The sequence below is a fragment of the Rutilus rutilus genome (genome assembly GCF_951802725.1).
Source record: "Rutilus rutilus genome assembly, chromosome: 4".
Taxonomy (NCBI): domain Eukaryota; kingdom Metazoa; phylum Chordata; class Actinopteri; order Cypriniformes; family Leuciscidae; genus Rutilus; species Rutilus rutilus.
The window spans coordinates 26,025,735-26,036,174 of NC_140212.1; the positions used below are offsets into that span (position 1 = coordinate 26,025,735).

General features: G+C 36.6%; 1 long non-coding RNA gene across 1 annotated transcript; it reads left to right on the forward strand.

The window, feature by feature from the left end:
• The first annotated feature begins 1,185 nt into the window (after nucleotides 1-1,185).
• On the forward strand, nucleotides 1,186-6,104 carry LOC311289943. Its single transcript, XR_014627246.1, has 5 exons — nucleotides 1,186-1,747; nucleotides 1,972-1,999; nucleotides 2,156-2,401; nucleotides 2,773-2,934; nucleotides 5,903-6,104. It is a non-coding gene; the product is annotated as an uncharacterized lncRNA (long non-coding RNA).
• The last annotated feature ends 4,336 nt before the right edge of the window (nucleotides 6,105-10,440 follow it).

Sequence of the window (10,440 nt, forward strand, 5' to 3'; positions counted from 1 at the left end):
TCAAAGTTACTATCAGATTTAATGTAATACCTTGACAAACTATACATCATTAAAAAGATATAAGACTCAAGTTTCAGTATTTGACCACTATTGTATTCTGAGAAACTTATAGCGACAGTTATTTCTTAATTTGTGTCAGGAGTTATGAAATGAAAAAATGAGGCGATACCTTTAATATGAATTATGAGCGTCAGCAGCTTTCATTCATAAAAAAAACTCTGTGCTGTCGTCATGACAGCGATACACAAAACAACGTCCCTCAGGGCTTTCCCATACAAAAATGTAATATATGGCCATATATGTACTTATATTTTAAATAGCATGACATATATCTATACATATATTTGACTTATATGAGAACACAATACATGCCTGCAACATATATCTATACATATATTTGACTTATCTGAGAACACAATATATGACTGCAACATATATCTATACATATATTTGACTTATCTGAGAACACAATATATGACTGCAACATATATCTACATATATTTGACTTATCTGAGAACACAATATATGCCTGCAACATATATCTATACATATATTTGACTTATCTGAGAACACAATATATGCCTGCAACATATATCTATACATATATTTGACTTATCTGAGAACACAATATATGACTGCAACATATATCTATACATATATTTGACTTATCTGAGAACACAATATATGACTGCAACATATATCTACATATATTTGACTTATCTGAGAACACAATATATGCCTGCAACATATATCTATACATATATTTGACTTATCTGAGAACACAATATATGACTGCAACATATATCTATACATATATTTGACTTATCTGAGAACACAATATATGACTGCAACATATATCTACATATATTTGACTTATCTGAGAACACAATATATGCCTGCAACATATATCTATACATATATTTGACTTATCTGAGAACACAATATATGACTGCAACATATATCTATACATATATTTGACTTATCTGAGATCACAATATATGCCTGCAACATATATGAACATGTATGTGTCCAAACATGTAAAGAAAATATTTGAGTTCATCCATATATGATACCATATATCTGCATATATTACAGTAGCCTATAGTATTGGTTTCTCGCATATATGGACAGCATTAATTATAAATATGTGACATACATATTTGTTTTCAACATATTTAATAAATGTATGTAAACATACACTGTAACCCTTTACTGTAAATTTACAACGAATTTCTTACAGAATTGTACTGTATTTCCATAATACAGTATTAAGATGTATCTTTTACAGAACAGCTGTAAATATACAGCACATTTCTGTTTTCGTCCTGATAAATTCGTTACCATCATACTGACTGAAAAGTCATTGCATTGTGGGATTGATTTCTTTCGCGCTCAATTCAGTTCAAATGTGACGCGTCATGCGAGCAGCAGCAGCAGACAGTAACGTTAGGCAGCTACAACAGGCAAACTCGTTTTGTCAGCGGGATTCAACTGAACAAAATAATCATTCCTGTTATCAAGATAAACAATGTCTGCGAATCTGTGAGCAATTTTAAAGCTTTTTTGAGGTTCGGTTCGTGTTTCAAACATTAGTTGCCTGTGACGCAGCAGAAAATGGACGACGTTAACGGTAGCAGCTACCTGAAGACGGATGGAAGAATTTGTCATTGAATAATCTAACCTGCGCGTGACGATAAGTGGGATTTAGAGTTTGAGAAGATGGAGAATTGTTCAACTGAGTGATACGGTAAGCCAATATATATATATATATTTTTTTTTGCGTTTTGTGTGATTGTTTTCACGTATTTGGTTTGATTTTGCGAACGCGGTTTAACGTGGCCGCGCAAGCAATTCACTGACTCTGTTCCACCTGTTTACCAAGTAACGTTAACTTCGACATTTCATATAATAGGCAACCTTTACCATGCTATTTGCATGACGTGCATTTGATATATATTTTTTTCGTTTTAGGCTTTGTAATCTGATGGCCATTGTTAATGTAAGTGCTTTTAAGTAGTGTTACAGTTATAGTCTATGTGGTAAAAAAAAAAAATGCTGTCAAATTCTGTCAGTTCTGTGATCGTGCTTTTGAATCGTTGTCAGAATTTTGCTAGCACATGAAAATCCATGTTCCTAATGCTGTTTTCAAATGTAGTAGGCCTATTCCTGATTGCCATCCCATGGTCCTACAACTACTCCCTAATTCAAAGAAGTTAGACGGTGTTATCCTTCAAGCAGATAAGTAGAGATTATTCAGCAAATCTCATTAATTTGTAATATGTTTTATGTTTTGGTTCTGTTGATCAAGGTTGTGCTGTCCTTTTTAAAAATTGTTTCAGGAATTTGCATCGCTGATGTCCAGCAATCTACATTTGCCAGAAAGTCCACGACTTATTTCCTGGTATGTAAACATTAAAGGGGTAGATGAAACCTAAAATGAAAAGCCATCATTTACTCACCCCACTGCAAAATATGTTTTTCTTAATAAGTGTTTTCTACAATTCTTACATGAAGAAGCATTTAATAGACACGTAAAAATTGTCTTGTTTTCTTAAAGAATAAGTCAAAATTAAGTGAGTTTATGCTTAAAACAAACAAAATTATATGCCAGTGCATTTTAGCATTCTAACCAATTTTAATTTTTAGTTGAAAAATGTAATTCATAGAACTATGAATAGACAACTACATCGAACCACAGTGGAACCCACAGTAGTTATTTTAATTATTAATATTATTTATTTATTCTTTATTTATTTTTTTATTCCATTACAGGTCAATCTCTAAGCAACCAGTGCTGGATATTAAGTTTGGAAGGTCAAGGTGTGTGTGAAGGATCACAGCCTCTTCATCACTGGCCTGGCAGCGCTGTTTGCCTCCTCCTATAACTTCAGCTTGCAGTACCAGGAAGAGGCAGCACCTTGAGTTTGTTCAGAGGTTAGTCATTGGCATATTTGCCATTCTCATATATATATATATATATATATATATATATATATATATATATATATATATATATTTTAGGGCTGTAGCTATCGATTATTTTAGTAATCGAGTATTCTACGGATTATTCCATCGATTAATCGAGTAATCGGATAAAAAATTGTGGTAATAAAAATAGATCCAAGTGAACAACAGCCTTTAAAATTACTTAAAGACAAATAGGTAACACTTTACAATATGGTTCATTAGTTACTAAGAATGAACAATATTTATTTCTACAGCATTTATTAGTCTTAGTTCATGTTAATTTCAACATTTACTAATACATTATTAAAATTAAAGGTTGTATTTGTTAACATTAATGTAATGAACTAACATGAACAAACAATGAACAGCTGTATTTTTATGAACAAATGTTAGTTACAAATGTAGTTATTGTTCATTGTTAGTTCATGTTGATTAATACATTCATGTTAACTAATGAGCCTTATTGTAGTGTTACCCAAATAATAACAAGCAATAATTATTGGTTCAAATAAAGTATTGAAGTAATCATATGGGTTTTATTGAACAACGCTGTTAAAATACACCATGTAAATATGATAACTAATGAACATAACATTTAATTCAAATGTCAACTTAATCTTTCATATTTGGTCACTTCTGTATGATAGAAATGCAACAGCTGCCGTAATTTCTTGAAAAGAACATGTGCACGTCAAAACATGCAAGCAGTGCAAGGGTTAAACTTTTATTTTGAAATCGCGATGAACAACAATTCGCACATGAGAATATATGCGATTGCGAATATATTTCTGAATATATTCAGAAACATACTTATGTATTCTCCTGTGTTGGCGAAGATTTATAAATGAGCTGCGTTACGAATCTTGTGAAACGGCGCAGCATGCGTGCGAACGTTATATAAGCCACACAAACTCACAGCACGCAGAGATGGAGTTTGAGAAACCCGAGACGCTCCACGCATAAATGATGACAGTAAGTTACTATGAAACACGCGTCCGGGGTTTTGCGTTCCCAAATGCACATTATTGGAAACTTAAACAAACAGCACATGCAGAGACTGAGTATGTGTGGAGCAGCGTTTACTGTGAACAGAGCTGAGGTACTTTTAACACAATCTGCACGCATGTAAATAATTAAACCGTCATGCTTCTCTGTGGGAGAAAAAAAAACAGCGCATATATTTATTTAACTTAATCTTAGCCTTTGTGATTTCACAATATCATGATTGTAAACAGTTAAATATATCGCGTAGCCTTAGAAAACTGTGTAATAATGCGGTTCATGGACTCTCGTCTGTGGAATGCGCCACTTCCGGTATTTTGCCGGTTACTCGACACGGGTAAATTGCAATCAAGGATTTTTTAAAATCGAGTATTCGACTTTAATCGAGGAATCGTTACAGCCCTAATATATATATATATATATACATATATTAGACTGAATTGTGTCACTAACCTTGACTTGACAGTATTTATTATGTTGACTACTGGTATGAACAATATGGCCCTGGTTTCCATACAGGGCTTAGCTTAAGCCAGGTCTAGGCCTTAATAAAATTAGGGTATTTAAGCAGATTTTATAATAATGTATCATTAAAAAAAAAAAAAAAATTACTGGTGTGCATCTTGAGATAAAACAGTGGCAGTCATATATTTTAAGATATGTCAGTGCAAGTTGTTTTCAGTTGAAGGATTAGTGAAAATTCTGTCATTAATTACTCACCCTCATGTCGTTCCAAACCTGTAAGACCTTCGTTCATCTTCAGAACACAAATTAAGATATTTTTGATGAAATCTGAGAGGTTTCTGAACCACCCATAGACAGCAACGTCTGTGCAACTTTTAAGGCCCAGAAAGCTAGTAAAAACATTGTTTAAATAATCCATGTAACTAGTGCATTTTTGTGTAAATTTGGAGTGCTGTCAGTACAGAGAACAACGACAAAAATCGATGTTGCCTACACCGTGTTATCCTCTTTTTAAAATTTGCACCCTGTTGACTTCAAGTTTTAAACCTGCTTTTAGCCTCTTAACATCCTTGATGTGTCATACAAGTGCCCAGCCATGTGAGTGATTCCTTCAGAGTGAACACGGGTGAATCTGACTGCAGTAGATGTGAAAGATCTTGTTGAAACATCTACAAATGTCCGTATATAGGTGAAAATGCCCCTTGAAATCAATTTAAGGTGGCAAATATTACCCCTTAATAAAAAATGTTAATTTCTGTCACTGCTGTAAACTGACCACTGCATAGAATATGAAAAATATGAATATCTTTGTCAGTCAGTTGTCAACAGGCCTAAACAAGCCATGGCACCAAGCACAGAAACACAATCAGTAAAATGTTATCTAATTATTATCAAGAAAACTTTGAAAATATCGATCGAGACATATTTTGTCAATATTGCACACCCCTAATGCATGGTATTAATTTTGATTTCTTCGGGTCTTAAAAAGCCTTAAATTTGACTTTAAAAAATGTGCAGAAACCCTGCATCATAATATTTAGGTTGAACCACTGTAGCTATAGATTTACCAATGTTTTTACCACTTTCCTGGGCTTTGACAGTTGCAATGATATTGATATCAATGGAAGGACAAAACTATCAGATTTCATCAAAAATATCTTCATTTGTGTCCCGAAGATGAAAAGATTAAAACTTTAAATCTGGCAACCCCACTTCCAAAAATTTAGTTAGTTGACAGTGCGCATGTAAACAGACACATTGAGTTGATGTATTTTACCAGGGCGGAAAAAATATCAGTTATTGATCACAACATCCAACATTGCATTTTTTTTTTTTTTTTTTCACAACATCCTACATTGCATTTTTTTTTATGTTGTTCAGTTTTAGACAGCTTTTGTGCTGTCTCTCTTTGTCAAAATATATACACTCAGTTAATAATATTTAATTGTGTTTTTTTTCTGCCTTTTAGACGCTTTCTTGACATCAATCCTGAACGTGGATCAAAAACAAAGAAAGGACAAGTAACTTCAAAGAAAACTGGCCAAGTTGTGCAAAACGAACACCACTGTAAGCCTACAGGTGTCCTCACTTCTGCGAAACCTTGCAGACTTTGAATGGGATTTCGTTTGCACTTTTATGGACTTCAAAAAAGAAACAGCATTTCACTGTCGTTATAAAGCTTGGAAGAGCCAGGACATTTTTTAATAGAACTCTGATTGTATTCGTCTGAAAGAAGAATGTCAGATACACCTAGGATGACTTGAGGGTGAGTAAATCATGTGCTAATTAACATTTTTGGGTGAACTATTCCTTTAATTAAGTGCTAACTGTTACCTGTTTGTTGTTAAGTGTTAAAATTGCATTTTATGTTTAAAAAGTAATTCAGCCAACATGTTCACAGAAGGCAATTTAACTAAATAAATGTTTTAAAACCCAGAAAATGTTGTTTGCTTTTTCCTAGTGTGACTACTCTTATGAAACCTTAAAGTATAATATTTGAATTATGTAATAATAAAAGCAGTATTCCCTGTAAAAATACAATTTATTGCTGTCGACAAGTTTAATAATGTAAAATGTGGTATATACTGTATTTGGTAATTACAGTGGAGTACTGCAAATGCTGTTTACTGTAGTAGTGTTGTAAAAATACAGTATGTGGATGGCAACCCAGCTGCCAGTATTTAACTGTAAATTTACAGTGAAAAGTTTTACAGTGTACATGCATGTGATACTGATGCATTTTTAAAGCTGTGGCATATGGTTATGGTACTTTGTGGATGTATTTGTCAAAAATGACAAAGAAATACTATATTTGGTATTACTATATTAAAATACTATATTTGGTATTCACACAATAGACAAAATCTCCAACTATAGTCATTTAATTTCAAGGCATTCAGAATGATATAAGATTTGTACCCCTAATATATGTTAAAGTATGTACTATTGAAATAAGTACATATATGCATGTATAAATATATGCGTCATATATGCATGTATACATATATGCGTCATATATGCATGTATACATATATGCGTCATATATGCATGTATACATATATGCGTCTTACATATATTTCACATTTATGTGCATATACGGGAAAATATATGGCACTTACATGAAAACGGCCATTTTTGATATATTTTGAAATATATGTTTCATATATGTATATGTGTTTTACATATATGAATTTTGCATATATTCTCATATATGCAGCAGACATACATGGGCACTAACATTATATATGTAATTTACATATATTGACATATATTACATTTCTGTATGGGTTAGCTCAAAACTGTGCAGATTTGGAGAAATATTGATAGATTCTCATAGGTTTACATCATATTTCTATAGACAGGAATAATATTTATTGAATTTATACCCAAATGCGTCGATGTAATCATTATGAGCGCTGTATACGCTGATTTACTGTGTTTTCAATTCATACCAACAGCCTAAGGGCGCCCTATGCACAATAATAGTCCATATATGGAACATGAAGAAGAGCCATGACCATGTGACATTCCAGGAAGCCACGGACACACACAAAGCTATCAGAGATCGCAGTAATATGCAGATAAAGATGTTTTGAAGACAATAAACATGATTGCAATGATATTTGAGTTACCTGTGTTTTTCAAGCCATGCCAGGTATTTTCATAATAATAGATTATATTTATAATGTAATGCTAATCTATATAGACTTTATCATTGTGCAGAATACTATAAAATAATATATTTTCTGTCTGATTTTTTTATCTGAAGCCAAATTAGATCACAGAAGATTATTTAAAACACTCGACTTGCGTTATAAAGTAAGTTTGGAGCACAAACATGGTTTTAATCTCATAAATTGTTGTGTATTGGTGGTGTGCTAAGCTAACATGCTAGCTAGCTCTGGGTGCACCTGCCACATAGCCGTTATTCTTTTATGATTTTTTTTCTAAATAGGAATGCTTACTGGAATGTTTCTTTATTCCAGAAGGGCATTTGATACAGTTAGATACAGTGAGAACTTTGATAAAAGAAATTAGGGATTGAAACTCTATGAATAGCCTGTGAATAGCCAGTCGTTAGTAGCTATAATGCAGACAAAAGAAATGCATATTTAGAGCCATAACCAGGCTGGAGAGGTGTGAATGTGTGCAGGGGGAGACTGAGACTGAATGGGGCTCGTTTGCACCACAAAACAATAGAGACAAAAGACTGAATGGATGACTTAGAAGATGACAGCATTTTAGAGTCTAATCAAAATAAAGTCATGACATGATCTTGAAAAACATTTAACTAAATACAGAGTTTTAGACTTAACATCTTCATATTTTAAATATAATATGGTCAGACATATGGCTTTAGCTGCAGTGCATTTCTAGATTCCAAATCCCAGGAATTGTACTCGGGAGGAATGGAATTCACATTTCTCCGGCTTAACATACAAATGGCTGTCTAGGAAGCGTTTGAGTACTTGTCTGACATGCTTAGTGTGTTCTTGCAGGGAGCTCGAAAAGATGAGGATACAGGTCGATGGGGCAATCGTAAGGTCTATGGGGTGGTAGCGTGGTGGCCCTCTGTTTGCTAAATACCGGCTTGAGGTCATGGTAACACTCAGGAACACGGGACAGGTCGATGGATTCTAGAGACTCGGGAGGAGAACTTGGGGAACTCGGGAAGATGCAAGTGGCTTGGCACGTAGGGCCCCACTGCTTGAAAGTGCCCAAGGACCAGTTGATGTGAGGGTTATGGGTGTGCAGCCAGGGGTAGCCAAGGACGAGAGGGAACTCGGAACAGGGGATCAGATGAAAGTTTATCACTTCCTGGTGTTGGGAAACTGAAAGTCGCAAGGGAGCAGTGATGCGAGTGACAAGTCCAGATCCCAGAGGACTTCCGTCCAACGTAGTAACCCTCATGGGGTCCGAGATAAGTTCAGAGGGGACGCCATTCTCCTTTGCCCAGATACCGTCCATGAAGTTTCCTGCGGCTCCAGAGTCTACCAAGGCTTGAAGGGGTAGCTCGTGGTTGTCCCAGGAAAGGGTGACTGGGATGAGCAGACGGGAGTTGGACGGATGGGAGGAGGTTATGTTTCCCGTTACGATCCCCCCAGGCCTGCACGGGACAGTGCGTTTCCCTGGAGCCCGGGACATGCAGAGCGGAAATGGCCCGGTTTGCCGCAATATAGACAGCATCGCTCCCTCATCCGGCGATCTATTTCAGCCTGGGAGATGCGTCCGATCTGCATGGGTTCCGGTGGAGCCAGCGGGGATAGAGGTGGAGTCTCGGAGCTGGGACCAATAGGAGCTAGGGCGAGAGGTTTACGGTTGAGTTCTCTCTCACAGGCGCTGGTCTATACAAGAGGCCAACTTGATCAGGGACTCGAGATTGTCCGGTGGTTCCCGAGTGGCCAGTTCATCTTGGATGGTGTCGGAGAGACCCTTCAGAAAGCATACCGTGAGCGCCTCGTCGTTCCATCCACTCGCTGCTGCCACCGTGCGGAACTGGATGGCATAGTCCGTCACGCTGCGCTGACCTTGGCGGAGAGTCAGGAGCTGTTTAGCTGAGTCAGGACCGCTGGTAGGACCTTGGAACACTCGCTTGAATTCCTCAGTAAAAGTAGAGTAGCTGGCGCAGCAGGGACTTTGGGCATCCCACACAGCAGTGGCCCAGGCCAGGGCTTTTTCCGACAGCAGGGTGATGATGTATGCGATCTTGGACCGGTCTATGAGAAATGACGAGGGTTGCAGCTCGAAGAAGAGAGAACATTGGGTAAAGAAACCCTTACAAGCACTCGGATCACCTGAGAACCGTTGGGGAGGCGGAAGACGAGGTTCAGCCAGGGGGTTAACTGCCACGGGCACTGGGGCGGGAGCGGTTGCAGGGGGATGTCGATCAGATATCTGCTTTATGGAAGTCAGCATCTCCGACAGAAGTTGAGAGTGTCTAACCATCAAGGCCTCTTGCTGAGCCAGAGCGGCTTCGTGGCGTTGGACAGTCCCCTCGTGGTGGGACAGCGTGGCAAAAAGATCCTGGGTACTGGCTGCTTCTGGGTTCATCTTGGCTCTGTGTTTCTGTCAGGACCCGGATACGAACTTATCTTAGCAAACTGAGCCACTAATAGTCAGCAGAACCGAGAAGATGAGGCAGACACAGCAATACTAGAGACAGTGTTTTAATAATGAAAAAGTAAAGTTCTTCAGACAAAAAAAATATAAATCCACAACGTCAAAAGTAAATCCAAGAGAAAAAAGGATAATCCACCAAGTCAAAAGGTAAATCCACAAGGAAAGTAGGTACAACAGAAAAAGTTACAAAAAAATAAATAAAAAATAAATAAATAAATAAACAAGTACCAAAACAGAGTTCCACAAGAGAGTCCAACTGGAGCAACAAATGTTCACAGCTTCACATAAGGCTGGGTGCTAACATACAAACACAGAGCAAAGAACTGAGGAAAACAAAGGGTTTAAATACATACAAGGGAAACGAGGCACAGGTGCAAATGATTACTG